This window comes from Osmia bicornis, chromosome 14, assembly GCF_907164935.1.
Source record: "Osmia bicornis bicornis chromosome 14, iOsmBic2.1, whole genome shotgun sequence".
Classification (NCBI taxonomy): domain Eukaryota; kingdom Metazoa; phylum Arthropoda; class Insecta; order Hymenoptera; family Megachilidae; genus Osmia; species Osmia bicornis.
The window spans coordinates 2431105-2452898 of NC_060229.1; the positions used below are offsets into that span (position 1 = coordinate 2431105).

A 21794-nucleotide genomic window follows, 5' to 3' on the forward strand; every position below is an offset into this window, starting at 1 on the left:
ATTGTGGTTCGACGTCCGAGGGTTAATAATTACAGATAATTCATATTTTGATTTTATTTTGACAGCAATATTCTACCTGATTCTATCTCGTCGATTTATAAAAAAATACTTTTTAAAAGTGTGAAGTTTAATTATAGTTCAGGGTCGATTCTGCATTTCTTCGGATAAACGATATCGTTGCGAAAAGCCTCGCTTTTACACTGACGTTCTCCTTCTGTTTGCTCACTCCACGACACTAATGGACGTGGAATGTTACGCTGTTTGTGGTATCGTTTGATATATCGGCTTACTGACGATGGTCGTCGCTTCGTTTCAACATTTTGGACGAGTTTCGTGACGGACGTTTGCCGTAGTATTCGGTGATCGATAATCATAATGCCGCGGAAAGGTGCGGTGATGCGGGAATTTCGGTGAGAAAAGATAATGAGGTGTCAGCTGATAGAATTTTGAAGTCTGGTGATTATAATAATACGGTGTTTTTAACCTTTTCAAAAGTGAAGCTTTCAAACAGAACATAATTTAAATTATACAAGATGATTCAAAAATGATGTTTGTTATATAAATTATAATTATAATTCGTGATGATAAAGTAATTATGATAAGAATTTTTAATTGCGAATAATCGAAATTACAATAACATATAGTGTGTCGTATCAAGCATAGATATTTCTACTGTGCCAGTTAATGTGTTATACATTGATCACTACAGTGGAAATGGATATGTATAGTCAGACACGTTACAGCGACAGTGATTAACACGTTCACGTGGATCTTACCTATATAATTACTATTATACTAATAACATAAGATAAAAAATTTTACCATTTCTCTCAGATATTTTCTCAAATATTAATTAGAACAATTCAGCTAATTATTACTTGAATTTCTAACGAAATAACCAACTATATTTCTCAATAAATACCCAGAACAGTCAAATATTGATCAATTATCTGAATGTAAACGATAGACAATTTTTTCCGCCATCAGTTTTCGTTTGTACAAGGTAAGGTTGGCCGAGTACTGACAAAAAGGTGCCAGAAGCAAATGTAAGCGTAAGCGGGTGCGGCTGAGAAGCGATAGACTGTTCAGACGAGAGGAGAAGACACGCGGAATGAAAAAGAGAAAAAAAAAGAATTCAGAGAAGGGAAATAGGGAGCTAATCGATACGACCTGTTCGTGGACGGGCCAGGGCGAACGAACTTGCTCGACCCTGCAAAATATTATTAGTCGCCCCAATGAATCCGATCAGTTTCCGACATTGCGTAAGCCGTCATCGACAGACGGACTGTACGAAGGGTAGACCGAGGAACTGATAGATGAATAGATAAGGGAGATACCCATGTCTGTGTGCATTAATATTCACAAATCGATGGAGACCATGGAGGAGTGCCTTGGATACGTGTTTCGACATTTTGCTTTCTCTGACACGTGTTTATGAGATGCTATTACCAATAATGACAAAGAAAGGCCAGTATCGAATCAGTCCCGGCCCTATTTTTCAGAGTGCCCTGTCCTAAACCTTACATTTATATCATAAAACTTCAAAATTTATAATTTACTATAATTTTATTAAGAAAAGTGTAAATTTATTTTCCTCAAAAATATATATACTTTTCACTTAATTTTGATAAAAATATGTTGGAGGTAATATCGTCCGTCACAGGTGACGTAAAGCAAAATTCTTCAAGATTAAAGAATGAAAAAGATGCTTTAAACAAGAGAAGCATAGGGTGAAGGAAAATATCTTAGAGAGGCTAGAATATTTAATAAGAAGCAAGAACCACGAAGATTCTTGGCTAGAACGCGAAAGAGTCTGATGTCTCGTTCCAGGATACTCCATGGTTTCCTAGCTGTGTTCCACGTTTAATACGATCCTACAGGAAAGTCCCCGAGAGACTTTCATTAGGGGAATTTACAGGAGGCTGCAAAAGCTGCTACTCGCCTCTCTTATTCCCCGGTTCTCCTAAATCACTCCCCGTAAATGTTGTGGAATTTATTACACGCTTCGCACCGGTGTGCTACTTTGAAATACGTTTTCTTCTATCAAAGAGTTCGTCAGAAATTGTTCAACATTTTTTACCTATTTATTTATTTAAAATTCATACAATATTTGGACTTTTCAATTAATAAATAAATAGGGATGCAGAATACAAGGTGTTAATTTCTGTCTACTAAAGTATTGAACTTCTTCAAGAATGACATATTGTCATTGACCGTCGAGAAAGCTTTCGTACGTGTAGATCAGCCATTTGTCACGGGAAACGTGCAATAAATCTTCCGCAAAATCGCGAGCAAAAAGGGAAGGCAAGCTTTATAGAATCTCGAAGAATAAAACGCGGAAATAGAGCGCGCGATCTCAGACATTTCCAACGAGCCAGCCTTTCTTCCTTCCTGTTCATTCGTGGCTCGATATAAACGAACAATCGACCAGGTCCAATGGAACAGCTCTTCTATCTACGATTCTATCGAGTTCGACAATTTAGTTGCCGATCGTTGGCCCGATTTTCAGTAACCTCACGTTCCTAAAATTTCCTCGACAACCGTTCGACAATGCTCATCTTCGCGATACCTACGTGCGTTGAGATAAAGATTCACGATTTTTTATTAAATAGATGTGTTAGATATTGTACGATACAATTTAATCCTTTAACCGGAGCTCTTTCCAGGGTAAAATAAAAATTACTTCTTCCATTAATTTCAAATTTTTAACAGAGATAATAATTTATTTTGCTATAAAAATAAATTTATTTTTAACATTCTCATAAATAATTGTTTAGTATCGAGATTGTACCACGATATAAATCAATAGGTATCTTCAGAATAAATTCGTGTTTCAGCTTACAACGTTCAGAACAAGTAGGAATATGAAGCCAGCAGGGGGATGCAGAATATTGAAAATCGATTAGGATATCTACCCTTTCCGAACAAATATTTTGCAACACTCCATCTTCCCTCCCTTCGATTCCCATTCTTCTTTGTCAGTTTCGTTGACTCGTGTACCTCTTTTTTCCCCTTTCCTCTGTTTCACTCGACTTTTCCACGAGGAAAATTCTCAGGAACAAAATGGAAAACGCGGTGAACGTGATGTCAGAACGAGCAAAAACTTCAACGAAACGTTTTTCTAAAGAGTTTCGTGAATATTTCAGTGTAATCCTCCTCTGTTTTTCCTTATTTGTTTTTATTAAAATAGGGCGAATTTTCTGGTTAAGATTCTTTGACATTAAAAATTAAAATAGTAGGAATTTAAGGTTTTCAAATTTTTTTTAATAGCTGCTGTTATTATTAAAATATAGTGCAAAGTACATATTCTTAATTTAATGAATTTTCCAAAGAAATATGATTAATATTCGTTAATAATCTTCAGAAAGGAAAAGGTTACTCAATTTGACGAGTATATTTCTTTTTTTAGAGACAGTATAGGTATCGTGATATTTTTCACACAACTTGAACCGCGTTTGTCCCCGTTATAAACCTGTCATCGGGACTAATATTACGTCGATAAAATTTCACGCCGTGTGACACACGACTAGATTGGTAATCATTTTCTCCGGAACTTTCAACCCTGAGTATGAGTATCCTCGAAAAGCCGGTTGGCCCTGACACGGCGTGAGAGGAAATGGGGTCGTATCACACGAATGTGCGAAAATAAAAGTATTAAAAAGGGAATAAAGGGAAGGGTAAAATTCCAGTGTGTGCGTTCTCCTTTTATTTCAATAGGAATATACTTTGAATTCATTTTATTTTTAAATAAATACAATGCAATTAAAAATATTTCCAACATTATTAACATAAATATCTTTATTCTATACGTCATTAACAGAAATTCTCTGCTCCCTCTTCTTCGCCACCCTTATCCTAAAAACCTTCTCTAACCTTCTCGTTAAAACCAATTTCTGAATCCCAGGGTGAAATGCGATCGATCGTCAATGGACAATTTACAGTGTTCGTATTCCTCCCTAGGGAATTCTCAAGTAAAATTCGCCCTGGTGTCTCGTCCTGTCTCTTCCGCCAGTTATATACAGCTTTAGACCAGCCACCTCTACGACGGATTTTCTCGTAAAAACCACCCTTAAAGGTGGTGCTGGCATTAACGAAATGTCGCCGAGAATGGGGAGCAAGGGCGCAATGTCCTCGCTCGGTTTAATGTCAATCCTCAAATGTCACGTAACCATCCACGTTGGTGTCCTTATCGTTTTGACTCTCGTGAGACTACTGGCAATAACGTTTCAACACGACACAATGTGTCTTCCCAACCACCGTAACCTCGCCCACCCTGCAACGCGTTCATTTTCTTTCAGTGGCTCGTTATTCCACTGAGTGGCCCGTTCTCACTAATTGGATATGTATCGTCATTGTTGTCTTTGTCGCGACGTTCTTCAAACTGTGCACAGGTGAGGGGGTGGGTACAAATGTGGTCATTAATGGATGGTTAATTGATAGAATGGTTTTGATTAAGTTTAAAGGAATGAATAATCAACCATTTTTGGGATTTATTGATAGGCCTTGGTTTGAGGGAGAGAAGATTTTAAGTTAGGCTCGTCCTAGATTTTAGGTCTTAGACTTTACCTAGGACCTAAGTCCTCCCATCCCTTTTTTCTATTCAGGAAAGCACATGTTTATGAGTAGTTATAACAGTGCCGTGTCACCCAGTCCCAGTGCCACTCCCTTCACACCGCAATAGGATTAACGCGATGCATCGTGGCCATCTACTTAGCGCACACTCGAAATGATTTAGTGCACGCACAGCCTAAAGATACGATTATACGTCGTGGCAGACGGTCGCGCACGTATTCAAATTCAAGTAACCGTCTATCGGTATCTACGGGACAGCTGGAGGGCTGGAAGCGTGGTTAGCCGCAGACTCGATATGCACTTCCAGCGATTCTCATCGGCGGTTGCGTAATCCTCTTTGAGCTTTGAGACGAGCTCTTTGATTAGTAGAACGTCGATCGCCATTCAACGAAGAACGTTTCGGCAATCTTTGCGACAACCTGTGACACATTTCGAGCTGTCTTCTATGAAAGTTGAACGAAGATTCGTGACGCGTTCTCCGAGTGATTAATGGCGGGAAGGATGTTCCCTGATGGATGGAATTTTCCGTCGCAATGGGGACGAGTTTCTTGTCGCAGTTGTGTTGTGACGATGATGGCGTTGGAATTTGATGGTTAGATAATCTCCTCCACGAGATGATACTTCTGATAGTTTATCGTTCCTAATGAGAGTGAGATGTTGACGTTTGAGTTTATTAATCCTTTTTTGTTGCTGTGTAATAATCTCACGATTGATCGTTTGATACACGTGTGGAGTATTTTTGAAAATTTCCTCTAAAGATGAAGATAAAGACAATAATTTAAAGCAATCTTCAAGAATAAATAAATGGACTTTTTAGTCAATTTATGTGTGTACAATGCAGAGTCCTTGAGGAAGAATCTAAATATTTGCTTTATAAGCTCTATGCTACAGGAGTGTGAAAATAAAACGTCCAAGAATAATAATCCAAGAGAATGAATTTATTATTAAAATGTGTGTCTTGGTTTACATAAATGCTTGTTTTCACTTCAGCTGCCTAAAGGTAAGTTAGGCCAGCTAACCTAATCTATTCTAATTTTTCATTTCAAAGTTGAAAAATGGCTGTAACAAATTATAAAAATTATTCAGTGTTGATTTAAAAAATAAAAAATAAATAATTGTCATTCTTAGAAATTATCGTTCTTTGGACGAATCAACGTGAAACAACACAATGATAAAATAAAAGATTGGAATGTTGTATCTGATCTCAATTTAGTGTGAAATTCTGGATGAAGTAGAGGAGGTTGAATGTCGAAGCGTGTAAAGTTGCCAGGTCTGGTCGAATTTACCAAAGGGAAAACGTCGGAGGAAGGCCGGCAAGCAAAACAGCGCGGTATATAGCTGAAACGGATTTAGCCAGCGTGGCTTATGGTTCGAGGGAAGCCTAAATTTGGCACCGATTGACGCACGGACGAATTTTATCGCTCGAACTCGCACGGACCCGATCGATTTTCACGTCGAACACCTGCTTCGAGTATTGGCCTCACGCGGATGTAACTCCTGCCAAACATGAAATTTGCACTGCATTGAATTTATGGCACGCCGTGATATTATTCACGCCTGCTGCGAGCGAAAAATCTGTAACCAGATGTAAAGGTTCGATATGGCTGCAGAATGTGGAATTATAATTGAACGATATTTATTATTGCTTTTCAAATAAAAGATAAAATTGGAGGACAATTGGATGCAGAAAATGACAGTATAATTGGATATTGTTTACTGTTGATTTTTAAGTGAAAAGGAATTATTTCATTGTGAAAATAGAAAATGAAATTAAAGAGAAATTTAAACTCCGTAAATAACACTGAAATAATGCACTCGATTTATTCTACAATCTCATAAACATAAGAACACAAAACACGTCCCTTGCATCATTTATCCAAAGTAAAAGAAAGAAGGTGAACTCTGTACGTAAAAGTACAATTCACCGTGAAAACGTCTTCTACGAACATTTCGCTGACGTCGTACAATCGAACGATCTTTTTAGTCGAACTTTTCGTCTCTCGCCTGGAGGGACGTCTTTATTTCCTCGGATACTGTCGATAATTTTACGGTCCTCCGACTCTGGCTGACATATCGGGAGTTAAGGGTTGGGCGAAGTGGGAGGGGTAGATATAACCGGAAGTATCGGCTCGCAATCTCAATACGTTCCAACGCTTCAAAGCCGTATAAATTGCAAACGATGCGACAGTAAAACGTAAGTGGCTGCTCGTACTCGATCGTACGAGCTTCTCGAACGATTAATTTAATTCGAACCCTATGGTATTCAAATATACCGGCCATATTGAAACTGGATATCGAAGGATCCATGCAAAATATGCGAAACATTCGAAACGATAATGAATTTTGAAAATAAAACAAATTATTTTTCGTTTATCCGGTGAAATCATTTCTGGAATCAGAAAATTTAAAATTCATTGAAAAACAAAATTGTTGATTCTATGAGAGATATATTTGTTTTATTTCTTGGAAACTGGAATATTTCATATTTTATTCTTAGCAAAATTCTTCTCTTTAGAAACATCTCTCCTCCTACACAAGTCAGCTAATCACGATCCTTTATACCACGAAACCATGATCCCTATTTTGGCCACTCTGGACCCCTTCCACTCGTTCAAACAATCGATGCTCCAACATCCAAACGGTTTATAGTGTTTTCATGGCTTCTGGCGTGATTTCTTGAGCATCCGGCCATCTGAACACTCATCACAGTTGGCTATTTAATGGCTGAAAGTTTAAAGCTAGCGATGAGTATTCGGTAACATCTCTTGCAAAAGACAATAATAGAAATTTGCCTTTTAAACAATAAAATATATTTTTGTAAATTTTAAGGAATTTGAAACATATTTATTAAGTATTTATTAAAGGGTTACATTAAAATTAGGGCTGTCTTCATGGTCCATCATCCAGGTGTTAAATAGTGATTTCAAGTGGTTTAATTAATTTGACTACATGGATGCATAGTATCAATTCAATGGCAATGAACACCCTGTATATTAAACCATCGCTAGTAGCGGCGTAGAATTTCCACGAACGTGGCGAGCTGTCGCTGGAAATTCTCCATCGTTCCAGAGACTGGACGAGCTGAGCTGTTGATACGATGTCCCAGCGATGTCCATGCGAACGTCACCTACGTCTTATGTAAATGCCCGTATAATATCTGTACGGCTATATTCATGCAGACGGATGCATACACGCGAACTTCCCGATGCAACCAACGGGGTCTGCTGCTGAATATTCAGGCGAGCGTGCAAGCGTACAGCGGACGTTTCAAAATAGATATATATTTCTACGGATCGAAACTTAATGTCTCTTTAACGTACCTCGAAACAGCATGTGTGTTTTCTGTACTGGAAGAAATGGTGCAACATTCGTCCCCTCTCGAAACGTAACTCAAAAATAGTTATTCTATCTATTAGGATGTATTTCCTGTCGGTTAGATTAAATTTCGGAAAGCCTCCATGAATCATAAAATAATGTTATATACGGAGTTAAATTCAAATTTATTAAAATTTAAACTTTAATTTTCAAAAAAAGCTCCTAAAGCTAAAATTAATTTAAATAAATTCTATCAATATTTCTTAGTATCTTGAATAATGCTTTTTTTTCTTATCGAATCAATCTCCTTGACTTTCAGTATTGCTCTTATCAATCCACAATGTACACAGATAAGGGAAAGGATAGGTTATTGCAACAGCTGCAACATCGTGTACCATTTATTCTTACTCCCTTGGTCTTTTCATCTTCCTTTTTACCACCAATGAATTATCTATCCTCATGTTTCTTTCACCTTTAATATCTCTTCGTTTCGCTTCCGGCCACATCCCGTTAAAAAAGCAGTATCGTATTAAAGCGATTGCACTCTCGAAAGACTATGAATCGTTAATCCTCGAAATTGAGTTTTCCACGGTACAGCAGTGAGTAACTTTTCACACAGCTTTTTCTATCTTTAATCAGAAACAATGCGTTCTTCTCTCTACTTGATTTACCGTTTAAATTTTACATTAACTCGTCCTAAGTTTTAATTGTTCAACGTTTTCTTTATAATTACACATTGTAATTAATTAAAATTCTCCTTCTATTATTTTCTTCATTTTTATGTCTGAGCTTCAAAAAAGTTTCAAGATCAGAATGCAAATGCTTTTGTGAAATAATTTTATCATTTTATCAAAGCACTGTGTCAGGCAACAACAGTGGCGCAATTCATTTTCCTCGTCAGTTTACGGGCACGCTAATGAAAAAAATATAATTAGCAAGAGCGTCTCGACGACTGGTGCGGCCGTCTTAATTCGCCAGGATGTAAAGCGAGCAGGCATAATCAGCTTTTGCTGCCCTTTCACGGCAAAGTTTGCTTATGTTAGCCCGTTCGTTCGGTCCCCGGAATAACTTCGATAAACATTTCACACCCTCCCTCTTCCTCCCACCCCTTCGCTTTCTCCCTTTTAAACTGGACGGCATGAGCTGTACACGTGGACTACAGACAGTCATTCGTTGTAGCGACTGTTTCTAAAATCAGAATTTTAAGGGACAACCTTTTTCAATCTTTAAAATTAAAAAAGAATAATTTTAATTGTAGAAATCTAAAATTTATCGCTTAATAATTAGTATTACAAAAAATGATTAATAACCAGGCTACTAATATTATCGTGGTTCTACTTTGGTAATTAATTTTCCATAGCTTCCATGGTTTATTTATATTTTAAATTAAAAGTTGAGTCATTGATCAGAGAAATAGGAAAAGGTTATTGCTTCGTAACTTGGAAAATATCTTCTCATTAATTTGATGAAAACAGGTCATTGAATTTGATCCAGAATCGCCGTGTTAAAAGCCAAAAGAAAAAGATGGTTAACGATGTTTAAATGACTTACCCCTGGAAAACAGGGGATTTCGAACAATCGCATTATTCATCTTACAGGACATTTAACCGTGGTCTGGAAACTTTCGAGTTCGCGGGGATAGGAAGAAAAAGCTTGTTGAACCTGGCCACGAAAGTTTTTCCGACGACAGATTTCTCTTTTTTCCCGGCTGTTATTGATGTTGTACATTTTAGCTGACCATAGCGTGGAACGAGGATACATATTTAATATTTTTCCACAAAACTAGCAGGGAATTTTCGTTTTTGCTGAGCTTGAAGAAAGTAGATTGAAAGATTTTAAATATGAAAAATGGTTGCATTAAAAAATTTGTACATCTTCGCACCATTCAATATTTTTCTCCCCAATTTCCTCTCCACCTCTACCAAAACAGAAGTTACAGTCAGATATGTTCTTCGCAAGATAAATAATTAAAATCTCAGCTTTTACGAACGAACGAACTCTCTGCTACATCGTCAGACAAGATGGGAGCAAGTTTCAAGCATCCTCAACAAACTTCTACCGAATTTGTGCATCGCAACCTTCTTGTTTGTCTTAGCATCGTTACACGCGATAATTGGTCGGCGTTCTCTCAAGAAAATCTTCGTGTTCTAATTCGTCGAGGAAGACACGGTTCAAACCACAGCAGCGACTTAAATATTTGAATCAATCCGGGATAGTAATCGATTAAAATTTCCAATATACACTTTAGGTGTGAAAGGTACACGATTCCTGATTCAGAGTAAATATCATGCGTTCCCACAGAATGATACTAATTCTACTTGAAGGGGTGCACCGACAGACGTTGCATTTATGTACCTTGTCACATTTTTGATAAATAAGAAGACAGGAATATATTGTGGAATATTTTTTATGGGGTCTTGGGATTTATTTTTATTGAAAATTGAAGTGAAAAATTTGATTTATTGATAAATGCTATTAGTATGAAATACAGGTGTTTTTCAATTTTCTTAGAAAAATAATTTAAAAATCAAAATTTGATAGTAATTTAATAATAGGAGAAGGAACCCTTTTGGGTATGGTTAGCTACAGTCCTGGATATTCGTGTATCTCAAGCAATGATTGAACAGGCGGTGATATCATTCGCATGATCCACCGACACAGGGAATTCCTCTCTTTTCCACGACGCAGAAATAATTTCCCATTGGTCATTCGGTTGACTTGTCGCTCGTATCTCTACTAGGAAAACATGTGTTCATCAGGATCTAAGAAGGATGTCAGAAGAATATAAAAATGTTCAGACGATTCGATTAAAATGTGACGTGTACAAATTAATTCAGTAGCAAATCCTAGAGAAGCCACTATCAATTGTACTTTAAGCTCTGAAGACTTCAACATCAGTAATATTCAAACCGAAAGAATTCCAACGGCAGTTACATCTGAAATTCCATTTATCCGAACACCAACAGCATTCCAAATCCTATAGCCGATTGTATTCCAACCACTCCGAAGATTCTAACACACATCTACTCGCCGAATTACTGGCGAACGTTCCAAAGGCACAAAGAATCGAACGTCGCTGGCGGCATAAATTATAACGCGTTCGAACAACAACAGGCTCGTGCGAGTTCTAAGCTCACGTTTCGTCTCTCTGTACGTACCAGCTCTATTTCTATCGCGCGATTTCGTAATCGCCGTTGTTCACGGAATGCATAATAAATCGTGGCACGACCGCGTCGCAAGGAATGCCCATCGTGCCCCTGGGACGCGATGCTGATTGTTCCAGTTGACATTTCCGCAGCGAATTGCGAAACTCGGGAACACGTTATCCTACCTTTTCCGACCACCGTTTCAACGGTGAAAAATCTTTGGATATCTCGTGATTTATGGAAAGTTACAAATGTCAGGATTTCAAAGAAAATTGATAAAAAATGGAGACATTTATACGGTTTTCGTGGAAAATTGGAAAATAGAAAGTTGGAAAGGTACGGTTCTACTAAGGGTTAGAGGAATTTCATCGAAAGCTAAACATGCATGCCGCTGACCTTTGACACGTTAACTCGATCTATCAGGGCGCCTGGATGATGTACTCTGATATACGGATTGAAACGATTATGCGGCTAATTTGGTATTCGACTCGTCGGCTATCCGTTTATTAAATCGAAGCCAGCATTGCTGGGATTTCGAGTTGACTAGCTTTCCGTCAAACGCTGTCAACTGTTAACAGGATGATGGACATTCCATGGAATAATATTGATCCTTTTCAAATGTGGTTACATTAACCTTAATAAATAGCAATGGTTAACGCTATTCATAGCACCGTTTCATCAATTACAAATTACCCAAAACGTAACAACGATTCTAATTTTCTAATTTTTCTAATTATTCTAATTTTTACAATATTTCTTATTTTCATCTATCACTGTTCACCTATTTATTTATTTCGTTTTCGTATAATAGTATAATACTTTCAACGTTTGATACATGAATTTCCGGTAAAGGGTAGAATTTAATATTTCTAAGTGGCTCGCGTGGAAAAAGCATTTCCTTCCCAACGCAACCAACAAAAAACTATTCCGGATTGTTTCGGACCCTGACGAGAGTGCACGCGACCCAGCTACCACTTCCGCCTCGAATCGTCCCATTTAAATGCATTGTTCTCTTCCATTTGAGACGCGTTGCTCGATGCTACGCTTTAGAAGATCAAAGATATCCGGGAAAACAAGAAACGAGGAAACGAAAGTGCCGCTCCGGGCATCTGTCTGGTAATCATATCAACCATCGGAATTTCTGGACGACAAAATGCATAGGGATTTTCTAGTTCTCGGACTTTTCACGTAGAAACAGAACGAGATGCGTCTAGAACTAGTTTTCTTTTATCTTCGGTCTACTGTTTGTTCCTTGAATACATTTATTTTTAAATTTTTACAGAATCAGAAACAGTTTCTTTATTTTTTGGTAAAATAATTTTGAAGAGCAGAAATTTAATTTAAAAACTTAATCCTTTGAATGTAATAGAAATTATTAAAAATTCAAAGAATTAGTTCTGTAGAATTTCATTTATATCTACTATTGTTCCTCTCATAGACAGTAAAACAGGTGAAACAAACTATAGCTAGTTGAATGCGCAACTTTGGCGTAGGAACACGGAAGTACGTAGACAGGAAGTAGTCGGAAGCAGTCCCCGGTGGCTCTTCCGTAGATCAGAAGCCGGGTCCGCGGAGGAAAACGAGCGTGTCGGGCCCGAGAGCTTTTCTCTCCCATGGCGATCCTAAAACCAAAGCGCCATTCTATCTCCGCTGCTCTTTTCAAGCCTTATTCTTCTCTTTCTGTTCTCCACTGTTTATGGATCACAGACGACACTTGGACTCGGTCGAGTTCTTTCTTCGAAACCCATGGAATCGTAACGAGCAGGCAGCTCCGGTGTTGCGCCACCATTACTTAAAACTAAAATTAGTTCCTCGAGTGCACCCTCGTGGCTTGGATGCCGAAGGAACATACTGCTGGAAATTGTTGGAGAATATTGGAAAATACGAAGTTGGAATTTCGATAGGATTACCGAGAGAGAATATTGTTTATGAATTTTGAGAGGTCTTGAGAGGCTTTTCGGGGGTGAAAGTACATTGTTGATTATAAACTTGAGGATATTGTTTTCTGACAGTACAATATTTTATCTAATATTTCAATTATTTTATGTTTCAGGACTGTGTAACAACCCACCGCAAGTTTATGGTGAATATTTTTCTACATATGGTGAGTGATACTTATTGTGCTCTTTTCTCAACCTTTTCAACTCCTGACAAGGGGTTATAACAGAATACAATATTTTTATGGAAAATATCCCAACTATTATTTATTTTAATATTTTTTTAATTTGTTAAAAATAAAAATTGCTAGAGAATTGTTCCTGTTTAATCGGTAGCAAGTTTTCCATACCGGTGTTCTTCCGTTTTAACGATGAGAAAACGTAAGAGAGAAAATAACACGTGCCGTTGTACAAGGGGTTGGTCAAGGAGCGCCAAAGGGCACTTTCGGACTCAAAAGGGTCTACCGCGAATAAACGCTTTCCCACTCGGCACGTTTACGACGTTCGATAAAAAGAGCGAATGCGAACGGTCGATCTGATATTCCCTGAATATCCTTCGAACGACATCGCGATCTTTCTTGGATTGATGCAATTATGACTTGCTGTTCTTCTTCTTATTTCTGCACGTTTCTATGTTTAAATTGATAACACTTCTAACACCTCTGCTCACTTGCAGAAGGTTTTTACTTTAGATAAGTGGTTATGGTTTTAGAGAAATGGTCTTCAAGTTTTAAGTTTTATACTCGAGGTGGTGGATTTTCAGTTTCAATTTTTGAGGATTGAGAGTGGCTCCTCTTAGACTTTTTTTAATTATCAGAATTATGAAGTAAACATCAATTAAATTTGACATAAAAAATTAATTACTCGTTACAAAAAATTTATGATTCCAGTTATTAATAAAAATGATGAGATATTGACAAGGTGCAACATAGGAATTTTCCTTAAACTCCAAAAAACTTAATAATCATATTGTTTGTCAAAATTTAATTATCGAAATTCCGGGAAGGAATCGAGAAATATTTTCTACCAATAAACCATCGGTTTTCTGTTCTCTGTTTCACATTCACCATCTTACATTCAGTCGATTTTTCATCTGAATTCCATTCCCTCTTCGCTCCTCCTGTAACTGAAGATCACTGCCGTCTGACAGAAGCGTGCCGTGACGTGAAAATGCAAATCTCGTCCATGCGGCTCGTTGAATTATTATTTTAAGTCCCGTAACGGCCATTCGCTACGAGAAAATCTCATGAAAATTAATTTATTTTAATGCACTCGGTCCAGAACAGGGCTGCAGTCTGCTAGGAAACGGGCAGACGAAAGTAACTAGAGTGGAGGAGAACGGAGAGGGAATTCGAGAGAAAGATGCAGACGTGAAATTAACGTTTGACTCGTGCTTCTTTCAACACCCTTACCCGTATCCGCCAGGAATTTCGTATCCCGAATTCACAGCCGGTTGGATCGGGATGAAGGGGATATTCTGATCGCGATCCTAGGGATCTGATATATTACCCTTTTCCTTCTGGTATTTGGAATTATAGTTTTTTTTCTTGTTAAATTCTGCATTAATATTATTAGGGGATTACAAAAATTATTAGAAGGGTATGTTTAGAGTGGCCCCTTCACTATTTTAAAATTCAAAAATTCAAAAATTTTCTAAATTCCAGAATTCAGAATTTCTTAGAATTTAAAAATTTTGTAGAATGGTAGAAGTTGAGCCCACCCTGGTCCCTACTTCGAAACAAAATCACTTGTACATTTCTTCTACTCAAAGAGAAGAAAATACGTGTCTAACAGAGGATTTGTTCCCATGCAGGGGTGTCAGGATAATTCCACCCTCTATCCTTCGCAGCCTCTGTTAAGCAATCCCTAAAGCGTCTTCCAGGTGACGAGGTAGAAATCTATACTAGAAGGGAGGAGGCACACGTGCACACACGCGAAACTTTGGTGATCTCGCGGCTCGTATGGAGAACTTTACGGGACGATAATGGACAGATTTATGAGACGGCTTATCGATCCCCAAGTAAATCCAATTTTCGAGGTCGACGCTCGCCCGCGACCACCCAGGGACACAGGATTTCCCTTGCGAGGTATCGTAAGATTCCGAAAGGAAATCGTCGCGAGGTATCTATTCGCATTTTGCATAGTTGCAAATTGAAATTCCCTGCAACACTGATCGAGGTGAAACTTAAAATTACAGGATGTTCATTCTAATTTCTCGCAGTTATTTCTCAATCACAATATCAATAGTAAACTTGATACAGGTTAAAAATTTATTGAGAAAGATTAAGGGAGGTAAAAAAGCTCAGCCTAGCGAAAGGTGAAGAACAATAGTGACAAGACAGCCACGGTGGATCTTCATTTCCGCGAACTCAGCCGTTGGTTTTCGGACTTCTTGAGGTTTTTCGTGGTTTAAGGACAGCATTGAGTCAAGAACGTCTCCTTGCTTGCCTCTCAAATCCCATCACAAAGAACACTTCTTTCTCTTTTTCTCTACCATTCGCCGTACTCTCTTTTCGAGTCTGACGCTTGTTCTCTTTTTATTTCTTTTTCACTCTGTTACACTCTCTCGGACCACTCCGTTTCCCTTTCTTTTTTTCTCCTACCTGTTCTCGTTCGCACCCTCTTTCTTACTTTCTTCTGCACCCTTCCAGCTTGCATCCCTCTTCGTTCACCCTACGTCTCTTTCTTCCTATCGTTTCTTAGGCACGTCCTCGTCGTCGACTATCTTTCCTCTCTCTTTATCTTCAACGGTTCCATCCGGTCGACACGGTGAAAAAGATAGCCACCCTTAAGTCGCGAGGGCTCACATCTGACGGTCGATGAATAAGGGAGTCGCTATTTAAATTGTAATTTCGACCGTGTTAAAGATACTGGGGGATTTCACCAGGAATTTTTACGATCTCCTGACGATTTAATAAAAAAAAGAAGGAACCGGTTCGCCAGGAGACAAAGGACAGTGGTAAGGAATGGTCAATGGTGAATGTTGGAGGAAAAGAAAAATTACCTCTCAGTATTAATCTGTATTAATCTTATAATTTATTTCCTTTTCATGGGAATGGGACATTTTTTTTTATTGTTCCATTGTGCAATAATTGTGCAGTGACAAATTTATCTCTATTGGTGGATTTGCAAAAATTTGAATATAATTTCATGCCATAAAATTAATGAGAAATGGCATTTGCATCAATGGCTAATTAGAAATATTTGCAAACCAAATTTTTTAAAATTTCAATAATTTGAATAATACCCAGAATAAAATTGCCTCTTTGTAAAGAATATTTTATATTTTATATTTATTTCTATGAATTTCTTCAAAATCATTTTGATCAGTGTACTTTCCACATTTCATACATTTTTCACGTTGTCTGTTCAAACGAATAGTTTACTGCACATTTTTCGCATGAACGCAAACAGAGACGATAGATTATTGCAATTTCCGTCTGAAATTGAGAAGACACTCGATTCCAAGTATCTTGAATTTCAGAGAAAACCTGTACACCGGAAATGCATCATTGCTTCTCTTGAATTCTTCTTTCACGAAGAATAACTCTTTGTATCTATGTCACTTTCTTCCTTTTCAGATTCTTATTAATCCAGCCGTTCTTTTTCTCTCTTCAACCCTGTGAGAATAGATTCACGAAAGAAAATAATAATTTTCTGGCGTTGTTGAATGTATTCAATCAGTTCCCTCTGTTTCCCAAAGATCACCTTTATTACATTTTATTGCAGAAAACGATGCTTTCTGTAAAAGGGCATGCTTTGCAATACAGAACAATATTCCGCTGTGAATAACGTAAATAGTATCGCAGAGATGCAAATACTTCGCTTTTAACGAAACGTACAAAGGTTGATTGTCGCGAAACGTTGGAAAAATTGTTGCAAAATTACCAGCATGCTCGTTTGGGTTTAATTGCAGTTGAGAAATTCCACAATTTTATGCAGCATTTCTAGATGCAAACCAGGTTGCTTATTGTTTTTCAGTGATAATTATAAAACATACAAATATTATAATTATTCAGATTCTAATATTTTTTTATAGTTAAAATATTTTGTGAAAATTTAATTTTTAACTTCTTCTATACTACAATCGCAGTTTAACAGGTTTGTAAGAATTGTCGCCTTAATTATGCAATGTTTGTACTATTCATTAATCACTGGGAAAAACTGTAACCTGGTTTTCCCCGATTTATCGTATGCACATTCTTATGAATTGTCACAGATTAAATATGTTCTTTAGTGAAATAACAAGAAATAACAGTGAAATAAATTGATCTGCTTGCTTCGATTTCTAAATTCATTTTTGTGTTAATGTATGTATTCATTTTTGAACCATTGTAATGGGATGTGTTATCACAACAAATTGAATGGAATCCGAGTAAGCAGACGGTAAAATCGTTTCCGATAGCCTTCGATTGGTATAGCCGGTGCTCGATGAATAAGGGAGACGTAATTTACATTGTAAATGGCCACGATATCCGCGTGAAAACAAACCTTCAATTAGGCTCGGTTACGAAGGTACACGCGAAACAGGTAAGCGGTACTCCCGCTACTTCCTAATAACTTTGCAAGCAATTACGCGGATGGTTCTCTGCTTTCGTTCCGCAAGCGGAGCAATTATTAATTTAATCCTTTGACGGAAAATTCGATTTGTTCGACAGCCAAAGGCGCACGATGCTTTCGAAAGTAGTACCCAATGAAATGAAAGTCCTTTTGAGTACAGAAAATAATTTGCGGTTTATATCTGTTGCGAAATTTCAATTTTTCGTCGTTAATTTTTTAGAGAGAGACACAAGAACATTTCCTTTGACTTTTCTATATTTTATGAAAATTGTATCAAGAAAAAAAATATTGGAGTTTTGAAAACGTAGAAAATCTATTACTGATAAATTGATAAGTAAAAAATAATTCCCTTTTAAGAGGGTTTTTAAATAATGTTAGAAAATGAATTAATGTTCTTAGTATCAAAATGACCTTTTTCCATTTAATTAATGAAAACTCTTGGTCAATGCTTTTTTTACACGCAATTTATAAGGAACTTGATATTGGACACGCGATTTAATAAGAGTAGCCTGTGCAGAAAGAAATAAATCTGCTGGTGACAGAAAGAAGAGCCCTTCGAAACGTGACATTAATGACTCAGCTGTGCCTTGCACAGCTTAATCACTCAAGGGGTTAGTAAAGGTCCGATAAAATATTTCTGAAACATCAATTTCGAAAGAAGTTTCGGCTCGTACTACCAGGCACACGAAATCGACACGAGATCTATCGTGGTGCGTGACCATTATTGTCACACACGTGTTCGTCGATCGAAAAATAAAAGGGATTGCTTCCTGTCAGAACTTCGACCAACATTGTGTCACCCCCTTTGTATTATACGTAATGAAATATTTCTATTATTATTATAGAACTGTATCTTAACCAAATAGGTATGTGTCATGATAATGATCAAACTTATATTTAGAATCGATTTTTAAATTGAAAATCAATTGAAAAAATCAATGAAAGATAAAATGAGTAAACATATAAAATTATTTTTTATTTTGAAATTATTTTGTAATTTAAAATTGGAAATCTGAAATTCATTATTTGACAGGTTGAGTTATTTTAGTATTAACAAATAAATGTCAAAATTTTATTTCAATTTCATTTTTTTCTCAAATCTCAAAATTCAACATAAAATTGTAAAAAGTGTACATTTTCAAGTTGAAATCCTTAATTTTCTCAGAAAGACTGTAATCCTGGAAATGTAAAATTGAACTAGGAAGAAAGGCAAATATACTAGAATTTTAAAACTGTGCTAGAAATTATAAAAAGATACGTATCTTTGAAAATTTCAAAGAAACTTTTCTGAAAGAAAGAAAATAGCTAGAACACTTGGATAATGTCCCTTGTGAGTTTTCTACGAGGGGGATCGATAAGACTGAATCCGATCGAGCGTAGTTGAATAAAGTGGTTTACAAAGAAACCGCAAGAAACGGGAAAAGTCGAGTTAATTATCCGATACTTACGAACTCTCGATGACTCGAAGCACGCTCTGTCGTGAATCGCTTTTGCAAATGTTCGAACCGAGCTATTAAAACCCCGACGAAACGTAATTACTTGGTTGCAATAATTTTCTATATTCTTTTCTTGTTCGGTAAAGAGATCCATTGGAATTGCTTTGCAACAAATACAATATCGATACTTGTAACTTTGCCTTGTGAATTGATTTCTGAATATATAATAGGTCAACAACACAATTACAATTACACTTTGTAGTACTGAATATTTTGTTCAATTTTTTTCTTTTTCTTTTTAATATATCTACAATTTGTTACTGTTCTAGAGATTTGAAAATTTTCATGAAAATCAACAGAGGACTGTTCAATAACTTTCCTTGTCAGTTGTTCGACATAACGCACCCTATCCCATGGATTTCTGACGTGAAACATAATGCAGAATACGTTCCATTCAAACGTGTAGAACTTTGTATGCGTGCCTGTACGTCAATGTGTAGCGAGCTGTCGTGCTTGGTGAAATGTAGTCTTAATGGTGTTACCATTCAGCATACCAGATTATGATTTATCTTATTGTCCATAAATCTACATAAATATATCATAATTTCTATGATATATTTTTCATTTACAAAATTTAATACATTTATTACAAAGGTCTTATAAATTGTTCCATTTGTAAAATCTTTTACAAAAAAGCGGTGCAATTTTTTTAACAAAGCTCTGCACCGAATCATATTATATGCTGAAAGCATATAATTTTAAGCTAATGCAAAAGTTCTGTCATCTTTTTGAGGCTGAAAGGCCGCTATATTCGTACGAGTAAAGGTGCAATATCGCGCTGAAATTGCATTAATAGCAGAGAACATACCTCGACCTACTATCGTATTTTCAACTAACTAATATTGAACATTTGTTGCTCATATTCCATAACATTATTTTCTCTAAAATTCCAAACCATTCAGTAAATTTCTATTTATTATTCATTTTATATTAGGTTCTTATAACAGTAATATTAAAACGTTTCTTTCCTTTTAAATGAATAACGACTATTACATTTAAAAAAATTCTTTGAAATAAATTTTTGTAACAGTGATATCAACCATTCTGCAATTTCTTTTCAATTCATCCGCAGAACTCTCAGATTGATTCAAAAAGGTAGATAGAACTGCTTTCACGTCTTTTCTCACAATAGACGCTTACACGGTTGATTTGTAAGAAGCGTTCGCGAAAAGGCTGTAAAATCAGCGCTGTGAAACCCCATAAAACGGTTCCCGGCTCACTTTTTCCCAGTGCCGCTTTTATCAGCCGTCGAACGGTAGCCGGTCGGAAGATAACGGCATCCAATTCGTCGTCGTTGCACGTAAATATATGCATGTACGTGGCATGTATGCACATGCATACCGGAAGAACATGCAAGACCCGTGGAACGATCGATCGATAAAGTTATATAATGAGTGTCCGCGTGCGCTGACTACCTCACGGGGGACCACTATCAAAATCTAGGTTATTCGTGACCCCCAATCCCTCTTTACACGCATTTCAACCCTTATATTCGTCACATTCCATGGGTTATCTTTCTCTTCCGTTTTTGTTCTTCTTTTGTCATATTTCTTCGTGGGTTTCATCCCTTTTTTTTTCATTTTTTTTTTATTATAGTAGAGGTTTTAGAAGGAATTAGCGTTAGTTATATAAAAAAAATTTATTCCGATTCATGCAAACGAGGAAACCCAGAAAGGGAAACGGTGAATCGTACTAGCACTGTTTCCAATTTGACCGGAAGTTTATGATTCTGGGAAACGATATTAGGATTCAGTTACCAACTCTGTGAAACTGAGGGGGGTTGCAATGCATACTTGTATTGCTTACCCCGAATGTTATGCGGCTACGTGGAAATCTGGGTTATCGAGTTCTATAGTTGGTGAATATCCTAAAGGCAGTCGTGCTCCGTGTCAGCAAATTTTGATAGTTTCTCTTGCATCTTTGCTTGCGTCGAAAGGTCAAAAGTGTCTCAGTGTTCCGAACAATAGAAATGAACAATGGTACTTGAACAATGTACGAGTTACTTATTCTAAGTACATTAATAAAGATAAACTGGGAAGCTGATTTATTTGGAGAAATAATATGAAACATTTTAGACAAATAAAATTATAAAAATAATTTTCAATTTATTCACTTGTTCCACTTCACTTTCGAGCAACAATCCCCAATAAAATAGAAACCATCTGAGGAAAAACAGCCCCGGAGAAAATCGAGACCGTTTAAATCCTTGGCCCTGATTGGCGGTGGTGTAGCTCGGCCAATTAAATTTTATTATCATAATCGAGTCTCCGAGGATGATGCATCTGGAGGATCTAGTTTCTACTTCCATCCAGAAAACGGCCAGCTCGATTAGCGCTCCAGGGGACAAAGTTTGAAAATCCAACACGGGCACGATAACTTTTCTCTCTGGGAAACTTTCTTTCGTCGAGCAGAGCTCGAGCATTGGGAATGAACGAAAGGAAGAAAGAAAATAGGTAGGGATGGAAAAAAACTAAAGAGGGAGAGTAGTATACGCACGGGACTGAAATGAGTTACATTTCAGTCGAGAACAATTGATAGTTTTAGCGAGTACACGCGATGCGTGATATTCGAAGTGTGTCATTACCGGCTATGAATAATGTAACGCGTTTCAAAATCGCCGCCGTTTCCGAGCCGCGCGGATATTGTGCATTATGCTCGCTGAACTGGATGCTTTAATGATGATCGTAATGAGAGGCAACGTTACGAGGGCTCGCGATTTATGGATAATGTCTTGTTAACGTGATTTTATTTCACTCCTTTTTATGGGA

General features: G+C 37.0%; 1 long non-coding RNA gene across 1 annotated transcript in view; it reads left to right on the forward strand.

Moving 5' to 3' along the window:
• Positions 1–13137, forward strand: part of LOC114872553 — a 62860-nt gene extending 49723 nt beyond the window's left edge. The window contains exon 4 of the long non-coding RNA XR_003788783.2: positions 13087–13137. This is a non-coding gene — a long non-coding RNA (uncharacterized LOC114872553). The remainder of the gene's footprint in view (positions 1–13086) is intronic.
• Positions 13138–21794: the final 8657 nt, after the last annotated feature.